General features: G+C 41.5%; 1 protein-coding gene across 1 annotated transcript in view; it reads left to right on the top strand.

Annotated features, from left to right (window-relative positions):
* Positions 1 to 2556: 2556 nt before the first annotated feature.
* LOC130107386 (vitamin D3 receptor B) overlaps positions 2557 to 9820 on the top strand; it is a 36252-nt gene continuing 28988 nt past the window's right edge. The window contains exons 1-2 of the mRNA XM_056273972.1: positions 2557 to 2984; positions 3279 to 3357. The gene's annotated coding sequence lies outside the window, so the exon portion shown is untranslated. The remainder of the gene's footprint in view (positions 2985 to 3278; positions 3358 to 9820) is intronic.

The following is a 9820-nucleotide window of genomic DNA, read 5'->3' as shown; positions in this document are numbered from 1 at the left end:
CCAAGAGAATGGCTTGATAATAACGTTTGCATTTAAATACACTATTGAGCTTGGCTGATGGCTGAGTTGATGTGATTCGTAACATATTTCCATGTGAATGTTTGCCATTTAGGACATGCTACTTTAGACCCTTCAAGTTTTCTCTTGTACACTTTACATGACCCTTTGCTTCATTTTGGACTCTGCTGACTTGCTTCATGTCTATAAACATGCTATTATTGCTATTTATTTCCATGCTATTTATTATTACCCGAGCAGTGTTTGCACAACCTTGCACCACTGCTCATGTCTGCACAACACCGCTCAGGTTCAATCTATCCACACTCTGCTCCTTTTTCCTGAGAAATTATGCCTGCATTCCATTGATACTCACATTTTTATTTAATCCATCATTTTGTTTTCAGTGATAAACTAATATTAATAATTGCTGTAGTTTTTTTAAACCATTAAAGGGATTTTAATTTACAATTTTTTTGTTGCCAAACAAGTGAACCTTGCCACTGAGTGAGCATCTGAGGACAGAAAATAGCTGGGTCAGTCAGTATACGTGTTTGACATGGGTGCTGCAGAGCCAAATAAATCCCCATTAACAGAACAGCTTGATCCAGTACTGGTGTCAGGTTGGAGATCGCCCAAGCCACAGGACAAGGATCAACTCTCCTTGAGCATAAATTTTAACACCCACACGCTTTACTACCAGTTACTACACATGAATCAACTGATAAGCTTGACATATTTCCAAGGCACTGGAAGGCTCTGAACTTATCGTTAGGTTCAGATATGATACGCCACTTGATATATAAAAGTAGCTGTGCTGTGTAAAACAGTATACTTAGTGCATCCGTGATAGAATGTAATTGCATTACTGTAACTATAACTGCATTACTGTAACTACAGGGCCTTGTTTAGCCAAAAAAGTGTGTGTGTGCGTGTGTGTGTGTGTGTGTGTGTGTGTGTGTGTGTGTGTGTGTGTGTGTGTGTGTGTGTGTTTTAACGAGGAATCAAATGTTAAGGGATTGCTAAAGGGGAAAATGTCCCTATTTTTGAAAGTATAAATGGCATGGCAACACTAACATGGGAGGGGAAAGGAGAACAGAGTACATGGCTATAGCATTATGCTGACTTTTGGATCAATGGTGGGGGATAAGTGGAGGGCTGATGAGACTGCAAAATACCTGATATGCATTTGATAAACAGAACATGGCTGCGACAGATTGGCCCAGTAGAAACTGCCAAGTTTCCTAGGTTCAGAGAAACATTAGGAATTAATTCCAAGTTGATCGCGTTTATAAAAGTATATCACATGTATACAAGATGCATACTGATCAGCTTTGTTATCATGCTCCCAAACGAGAAAATGTACACTGTTTGAGTTCAAAGCAGCAAGTTATTTCCTGTCGATCCTCTCGAAATAGATTCGTTACCTCTTTATAAATGCAGCAATATCATTATAAGGTGTTGCATACTTTACTCCCAGCAGGAACTAAGAGGGGGTTTCAGCTGAAGGAGGATGTATAGGCCCCTTGGATGTATAGACCCCATCCGGCTTCAACCCCCTCCCCTCCCCATATCTCGGGCTCTAGGGTGTTTACATTATAGACACACCCCTGACCTTCATCCAACAACCCCACCCCCCTCCCCCAGAGCCAATCCAGTGCAGGGCACTGCTCACACAACCGTCACTCCGACAGCGATTGCGTGCGCCCAACCAAATAAAATAATGACAAATAAATGCCAATGATAAGCGGTGCGAAACAATCAAAATTATACAGTCAAAGAACAAACGAGTGTTTGTTTAGTTTGATGGTCCAGTGGAACGGTCTAATCGTCTCCATTTCTACCGTAGTCGTCCATCTCTCATGCATTGCAAATGTATGGCAACGTCGCCTGGCAGCAGCTTCGCCGCCTAGCCTACCATTGTACCGCAGAGTAGACACACCCCTCAAAACATACACGCATCACTGCACAGTTTGCCGAGTGTCACCGGGGGGTGAAAACAGAAAACGTCAAACACAACAGTAGATCGTCTGTGATTCTGTACTACACGTCAGCCAAATTCTAGTCGGAATGTAGGCTCAAAGCGTGTGTTTGCAAAACAACAAAGGAGCAGCGCGGTGCAACGGAAAACAGCCGACCGACGCGTTCGGTCGTATCCGTTCAAGCACACGTCTACTTAAGTGCCGTGACGCTGCGACTTAAGTGCTCTCGCTCGCTCGCTCTTCTCGCTCGCTCTCTCTCGCTCGCTCTCTCTCTCTCAAAAAAAAAAAAAGATGTAGCTTTAAACCTCACGCGGTCAAAGTTGTTTACCTCTTCGTTACCTCTGACGTCATGACACACCCCTGTTTGGGGGGAGGGGGAGCCGCTCCACATGTTACGAGCAGTGGACATGACCAAGCAGAGCCGGCCTGCTGTGTAGAGTCACCAACCACGACGCGGAACGCACACCGAGCGCTGTGATTGGTCGTCCGGGGGGCTGGGGGGAAAATCCCCCTTTGCCGTAGAGGGCCGGGGGAGGCGGGGCCTAGCATAAAGTGATGGCCATCTATTTAGGTTCAGTGGGAAGGAATATTTGTCGCCGGACTGTCGTAAACAAAGAGATTTGTAATCGGTCTATGCATGCGTGGTGTCGCTTGTGATGTTGTGTTTTGTTTCCAGCGACGTTTGCGTCAGATTCCACGTTGCGCATCGCCTGAAAAAAAAAACGGTTAGTGAGCTGCCCGAAGTTGTTACCCGCGTTTTAGGGTTAACCCAGCCAGCTAGCCACGCTAGCTTGTGTGGAGCCCTCGGAAAGGGCGTGCGAATTTGACGCTCTCTCAGATCTCCTCACGTTCGGAGTTTTCTACGACGCAGTCTTCTCCTACGATCTCCATCTGATCTCCGATCTCCACCCCGACTGAACATGGAGGGGGGGTCTTTTGCAAGAGACTGACGACGACTCGTGGTTTAAAGAGCAAGTCGGTCTCGATGGGAAAAGTTGAGCTGAGGTATGAAACTCGCATGCACAGAAGGAATGCGAAAGTCGAGACTGAGTGGTGTCCCTGTTGCTGCTCCAAAACAAATTCTGAGATTTGCAGTTAAATCTGCCAGGTCAACTTTGTCAGAGGCAACGCGAAGCATGTTTACTCAACTGTTTGTATCTGACAGTTTCTATCAAGTGTGTACGTTGCCCATGAAAATTGTGTGGCTGGCGTTATATAAACAGTAACAGCAGGTCAGGTAGTAGGCTAAAGGCCCGCTGAGTGACTTGCGACATGCCATTTTGCTTTTGTATTGAACAGGATTAACAACTTGGGATAAACTGGTAAAGAAAGCTCTCAAGTCTTTCAAGTCTTGCACAAGGGCATGCAAAAACCCCAGGTAAGACGTTTTTTTTCTATTGCTTTTCATTCATAACCTACTAAATATACCCAGGTATATATTGCATGGTTGCTGTCTTGTCTTGTGGGAGATACTTGATGCCAATAATGACAGTTTGTTTATAGTGAAGTTTTGCGCTGTATGTCTTTTAGTTTTAGATGTCTGTAAAAAAAAACATGCAGACCTATGTTGGCCAAGTGTCTCAAGATTTGGCAAATGTACTGTAATTTAGACAAGTATAAATTCAGTTGTTATCTTATAACTTTTATTATTGTGCAATGAAAGTGGCAGAAAAACTGATAATTGGATTTATCTGATTTACTGAAGATGATAAGGAATGTTGCCAATACGATAATGAGAAGGTCCATTTTAGCACCAGTTTAGAAATATCAAATAAATATAGATATGTATCAAAGAAATATAAATATCAAAGTTTGAAATGTTGGTAATGCAAAACAAGCCTGCAACTGACATGTAGTCTTAAGCAATGGCTCTGCCCAACCAGGCTAAATTTTAAAAAAAGCCTTTTATAATCAATATATTAGAGCGTGAAAACAGAATTTCACATGTAAATGACTACTTTTTAATAACAAGGTGCAGTTCTGTTTGATCTCCTTTCATAATTAATTCATAACGTAAGACGGAACAAAAACGCTCATAAGTACATAATAAAAATACTAGTGAGTTGAAAATGTTTTGGTCTCTGCAGGTAACCAAGCAGAAGCCAACTGCTCAGTTCTGAGTAAAGCTCTTTATGTGTAACATGAAGTTCTAGTTTGCCTGTACAAGACCATGTAATGGAATTATCTTATTGTGGTTAGGGTAAGGTTGAGGTTCAGTTTTTATAACAGCATTTTTTTCTTTTCTTCTTTTTTTTCCTTTTTTTTTTTTGTTTACAACCAAAATACTCACTTGACAGGTGAGAGAGAACTGAGCTGTTGGTTGATCGTAATATACCATCAAGAAGTAAGAATGTCCATTGTTGAGCATTTAAACAGCCCATAGTAACCTGTTCCCTTTTGCTGTTTATCACATCAAAGTAAATAGTAAAGGACCAAGAACAGCAATAGCTAGTTTAGAGAGGGATATGGCCTGACATAGGTCTTCAGTAAATTTAGGGGACTTAGTGTTGTATTTCTCACACCTACTCACCTCCGTTAGGAGTCACTAGAATTTGGCTATCGGGAACTTGAAAATTGGATTTAGGATTCTGCTTTGGGGTTAGATGCCTTATTGTCAAGTTAAAGAGACATAAGAAATGGGCCTTTATACCCCATCTGCTTTGCTAGCTGAAGATCTGTGGTGACATATGTCCTTAACTTAACTGCTGTAGAAATACACAACTAGAATCAGCTGAGACAGAACAAGAAGCTTTAATCAAAACAAGGACACTCTATGGTCCAGCTCTGAATGTGATGGAAGACACTGTACAGGCCCAGGTCCAGTCTTTATTTACTGCTACAATAGCAGGTTGTTTATGGAGCTGTCCAGCGGTAGTGGTACGGTCCATTAGATCTCCTATACTGTCAGGCACCCCACCCCCTTTCGTGACTTCAGTTGGTTGCTTCCTCTCATATGTAACCCTATAGAAAGAAAGAGGCCATAGTACTTAACTGTGTTAGCCATAGACACAGTTGTATGTAGGTCTGTGGAGAGTGTGTGTTTGTGTGCACTGTTTGGTATGTTTACCCAGTTGCTTTTAAGGCTAATGAAGTGTTAACCCCCCCTAACAACGTTGGGTCCACATTTCCATCATGTGGTTGATGGTCCCAAGGCCAAACACATCACAGGTAAAGCTTAATCTATATGTATGGAGAGGAAGTCATGCAGAATGAGGTCCTCGTGGAGAACAAAATACAAGCCATTATGTGACTTGTAGGCCAGTTTATTTATTAGTAAGTTACTTTTGGACTCAATTTGCACTGCTTTAAGAGGAAAATTTGTTGGTTTATACATTTTCATTATGGTGATATATTTCTAACATACTAAACTACTTCAGATGATTTTATTATGAATGCAAATTTCACTAATTTCTGATGTTTTGTCACTCTCAAAAGTGTATTGACAAGCAATGTGGCGTATTATGTGAAGATTACATAACTCAGACTATAGCCAAGTGCATTTGCACCCACATGTCTGTTATCTGTCATGTCATGTCCAGTTAGGTTCTGTGTCTGAGTGCGTGTGCAGGCGCACTCATTTTCTATCAAGTTCCATAGAAAAATAGATAGGACATTTGGTGTGTGTGCGGGTGTTTTTGAGTGGGCCTCTCCCTGCCTCGTCTCTTTCCCCTCTCCAGAGTCCAGCAAGGGGCCCAGCGTAAGGGGGCAGGCTGCCGCCGCTGCCTCTTTCTCCCCTTGCAGGCCGGCAGTGGGGCCTGGGCAGGGGAGGGAGTGGTGGAAAGACCATGAGGTTGGACACGGGACATGGGACCCCCCACCCCTCAGCCCCTTCAGTTTAGCCCATCCTGTGTGGGTCACAGGTCACCTTGTCATGTGCTATTACTGCTGCTGTAACATGCTCCCTGTGATCGTAGAAAAGAGCATGGCTTGGAGACTGAGGGAGGGTGAGAGAGGCAACCAAAGGGACAGGACTGGACTAGTCTGCTCAGTCAGTTATTTGGTTGCTATTACAGTCTCAGTTTGTCCGCTCTGTTGTTGTAAGGACCAAGTTTTTTCCATCAGTGCATCTTTTTCCATTTATCTTTCTGTTCTGTACGAATCATTTTGTCCATGAGGAAAATACAGCACGTTAGGTGGGTCAGAAGTAGTCTAACTTTTATTCACTTTTGAATTCATAATCTCTGTCTATGCCAGCACTTTTTTCCTTCACCTACCCTCCCACCACTACCACCACCATTTGCCTCGTAAACGTTGCTTGATTCTCTCTCCCTCCCTTCCTCAGCCCCCTCCTCCCTCTGCTTTGTAGGCCTTGGTTCTGTGTGTGTATCGTCAGCCCGGTGTATTTCCATTGTAGCCCAGTTTTCTCCACAGTCCGGGTCATTCCAGGTCTGATTTGTTTTATGCCTCTTCTGTACTCGTAGTGACCTAGCCAGAGGTATGCAGTAAAACACATCGCCTTGTGTTTTCTCCCTTCTCTCCCTCTCTTTCTCGCTCCCTTTTTATCATTCTCGTACACTCTCGCCCTCCTTTTTTCCCTTTAAGAGAAAAATTTTGGCAGGATGGAACGATTTCCAAGCCATTTGTGGGATTGCATCATGTGATGTAGGAGGGTTATGCTCATTGGGCCATCTGAAAGGGTCCCGCTCTCTCGCTCAGGCGCTCCATAGCCATCCCTCTTTTTTTTCCAGCACTGTTATAAGTCTGGATGTGATTCTGGCTCTGACTCTGGTGTTTTGGGATGTGGTTTGTAAGATCATTGCTAACATTCTTGGGACGTGACGTTTTTTTTTTCACTTTTCCTTTTCTCCCCTGCGTGTCTGCGTTCAGTTAAAATGACCTCTCCCTGAAATGTTGTCTGCCCCCCCCCCCTATCTGTTGCGTATTCCATAATCATCCTTTACCTAAAATTCCCCGGTTCTAATGCTGCCATTTAATTAATTGTGTTGGATGGTTGGTGTGTTTCATACTCGCCTCATATTGACATTTATGAGAGCTGATTTATCATCTGGGCTGAGTTCCAAACCCTTCCCACCTCTGTTCCTACCTGACAAGGGAAACCAATGACCACTTTGCCGTTTGGTAATGGTACGCTTAGACATTGACACAATTTACAAATGAGAAGGAAGCTGGAGGTGTTGGAAAGAGCCCCCTCATGAGCAATATTGGATTGTTGCCATGTTCTGCCTTGGCACTTAGGCTATCCCTGTAAGAAGCTCTCACAACTATTCAAACCCACTGCAGATAACAGCAGCTGAAAATCACAGTCTGTGAATGACTTTATTCTAAGAACTATTCTGCCAGATTCTGCAGCATAATCAACATTTCTTTGGTGCCAATATTTATTGTATCACCATTGCACTAGTCTCCCTATTCACATGTTCATCCCATCTGTGGTGTAGACTTGGGAGAAATTAATTCACATTGACTGACATCAAATGTGACTTAATTAGATGGTGCAAATTACAAGCACTCATTCTGGATATGGAGTTGCAGATGGAACAGACCATTTACACAGCTTTAATATCACACCAATTCTCCGGTATGAAGGTGGGATATCCCTTTAACTCCACCAGTGTTAGCAGAGTATGTGCTGCTGGATGTTCTTAAATAATTAATCAACCAAGTTTTTGAATAATGTAGGCTTGGCTAGTAATAGTCAGACAGCAAAATGAAGAGTATTCTGCAAAACAACTAGTCAAGATGTTTCTTAAAGATCTAGTCTAATGATTTTAATTCAGTCAGACAAGTTTTATCGTGGAATGTTAATGTCGAGTCTATTTTTTTTTCAGCTTCAGAAGTACCACTTCATTTGTTATAACTGTTTTAGTGTGCTCTCTCTGAACACAGCCAGTTCTGAGGGGGTGTTTATTGATAGATAGATGGATGGCTTGCTTACTTGCATGATGCTGCCAGGCAACTATGTTAAAACATACCAGCGTAAAGTCTGATGATGCCAGTTCATTGAGTGTCCAGTCAAATCAGGGTATTAGATGATGTAATTTACTACCGGAAGCTGAGTGGCTATCTGAAATAGTTTGATTATGTTGAGGACCAAAGGGTAGTTTCTCAAAGGGCTTTAGTCACATTTTCACAACAAAACATTTTGGGTTTACTTTACATTTCAGTTTTTTAAAGTTGCTAACAAGCATTTTTTTAATACCGAACTCACTTTTTCTAAACTCTTCATACAACTCCGCACCAACACACAGCTCAGCACAACAGCTCATCTCATGCCCAAAATACACCACAACTACCAAAACACTGCAAAAATGTCTCAAAAGCATATCATTCTACCAACACACCAACACTAGTTTTCTCTCAACAAGAACACTTCTTCTCTCCTAGCATAGTGACCAAGGAACGGTACTAACAGGTAGCATTATAGTGTATGTATACTTTTATATCGGTCTTTGAAGTAACAAATCATTTTGTTCGTCTTTTGTTGTTGATAATATATATTTATATCTTTCAACAAACTTTCCATTACAAAACAGAATAGCACATTTTTACTTTAAAGAACAAACCACATATGCAATTGGAACACGTTGTTGTAAGTTGTAAGTTAAACTTAAAAGATGATAAAGAAAAAAAACAGTACTTTGATACAAAAAGATTGATGATCAGCCTCTCAATGATAGACCATAATTTATGATATGATCTATTATGGTATCTCTCATCTCATCTCAGACAGCTCATGGTTTTCCTCTACATTGAAAGCAATCACAAATTCATACTCCTCTCCTTCTTCATCGTTCAGCCATGTGTCTGCCTCTTTCAGCCACTTATTTTTGTATTACTTAGTGTGTCTTGAAAAAAAATCATTCCAAAATGTCCCCTTCTTATAGATGGTCCTTCAACACCTTGCAGGTCTCCAGCTGAGATGGCAATGAGCTGTGATTGGTCTACTGACATAACTTCAGTCAGCAGTTTGTCTTCATAACCACTCTAAAAACTTTTTTTTAGGGTTTTGAACGTATTTAAACATAGTATTTGTGATATAGCAATTTGCTATCCATTAGATTTTGAACTTGAGTGCATCAGTTTGAAATAGAGTCACAAACATTACTGGACTGCAGAAATACACCGTTTTGCTGGTGGCTGAGCTTGCGTGAGAAATCAATTCAAGAATTTTGAAAACTGCTCATTCAATGTATTCTTTTTGTCCAAGCAATGATAATAATAATAATAATAATAATAATAATAAAAACCTTCATGGTTTGGTCCACATAGAGTGCTGATGTGTTAACTGTGAAGAGTTCGTTAGCAATTGTAAAAAAGAAAACTAACAAACCCTCTGTTGAAAAAAACGCAAGATTGGAAAACATGGTTTTCATTGGACTGACTCTTTAAACATCCATCCTGATTGTAAATCTAACCAAACTAGACCAACAGCATTATTCCTAACAACCATCATTAAACCATTAGCTTTTAAAGCTACAATCCTGGAGATCGCTTTTGTTTAAGTTACTAACGTCTCTGTTGATACTGATGACTGCATTAGTGTTTGACCAGTGTAAATACCAGGGGTCCATTTAAAATGAACCACACCAGTGCCGCTGCACCAGAACCTCCTTCGTGATTACACACAAATGTGGTTGAACTTGAGTTTTTACTTTTCATGTTGTAGTGTTTGTTGGTAAAAGTCTTATATGAGTTTGGTCGATCTTATTTGCTTGTTGATAACAACAGCTTTGCTTCATCAGCAAACTCATTGCTTCTTTGCTTATTCTTCCACATTTGGTTGCGAACTTGCTATGGTGAAAACATAAAAGCTGTTTGTGCAAGCATTTCAACTGGGAAAGTTTTTTTCCCCCCTCCCTTTTTCTCCCCAACTGTAATCC

Source organism: Lampris incognitus, chromosome 2, assembly GCF_029633865.1.
Source record: "Lampris incognitus isolate fLamInc1 chromosome 2, fLamInc1.hap2, whole genome shotgun sequence".
In the NCBI taxonomy this organism is placed as follows: domain Eukaryota; kingdom Metazoa; phylum Chordata; class Actinopteri; order Lampriformes; family Lampridae; genus Lampris; species Lampris incognitus.
The sequence above is the reverse complement of the archived record's forward strand: the minus strand, read 5'-3'. Positions and strand labels throughout refer to the sequence as shown.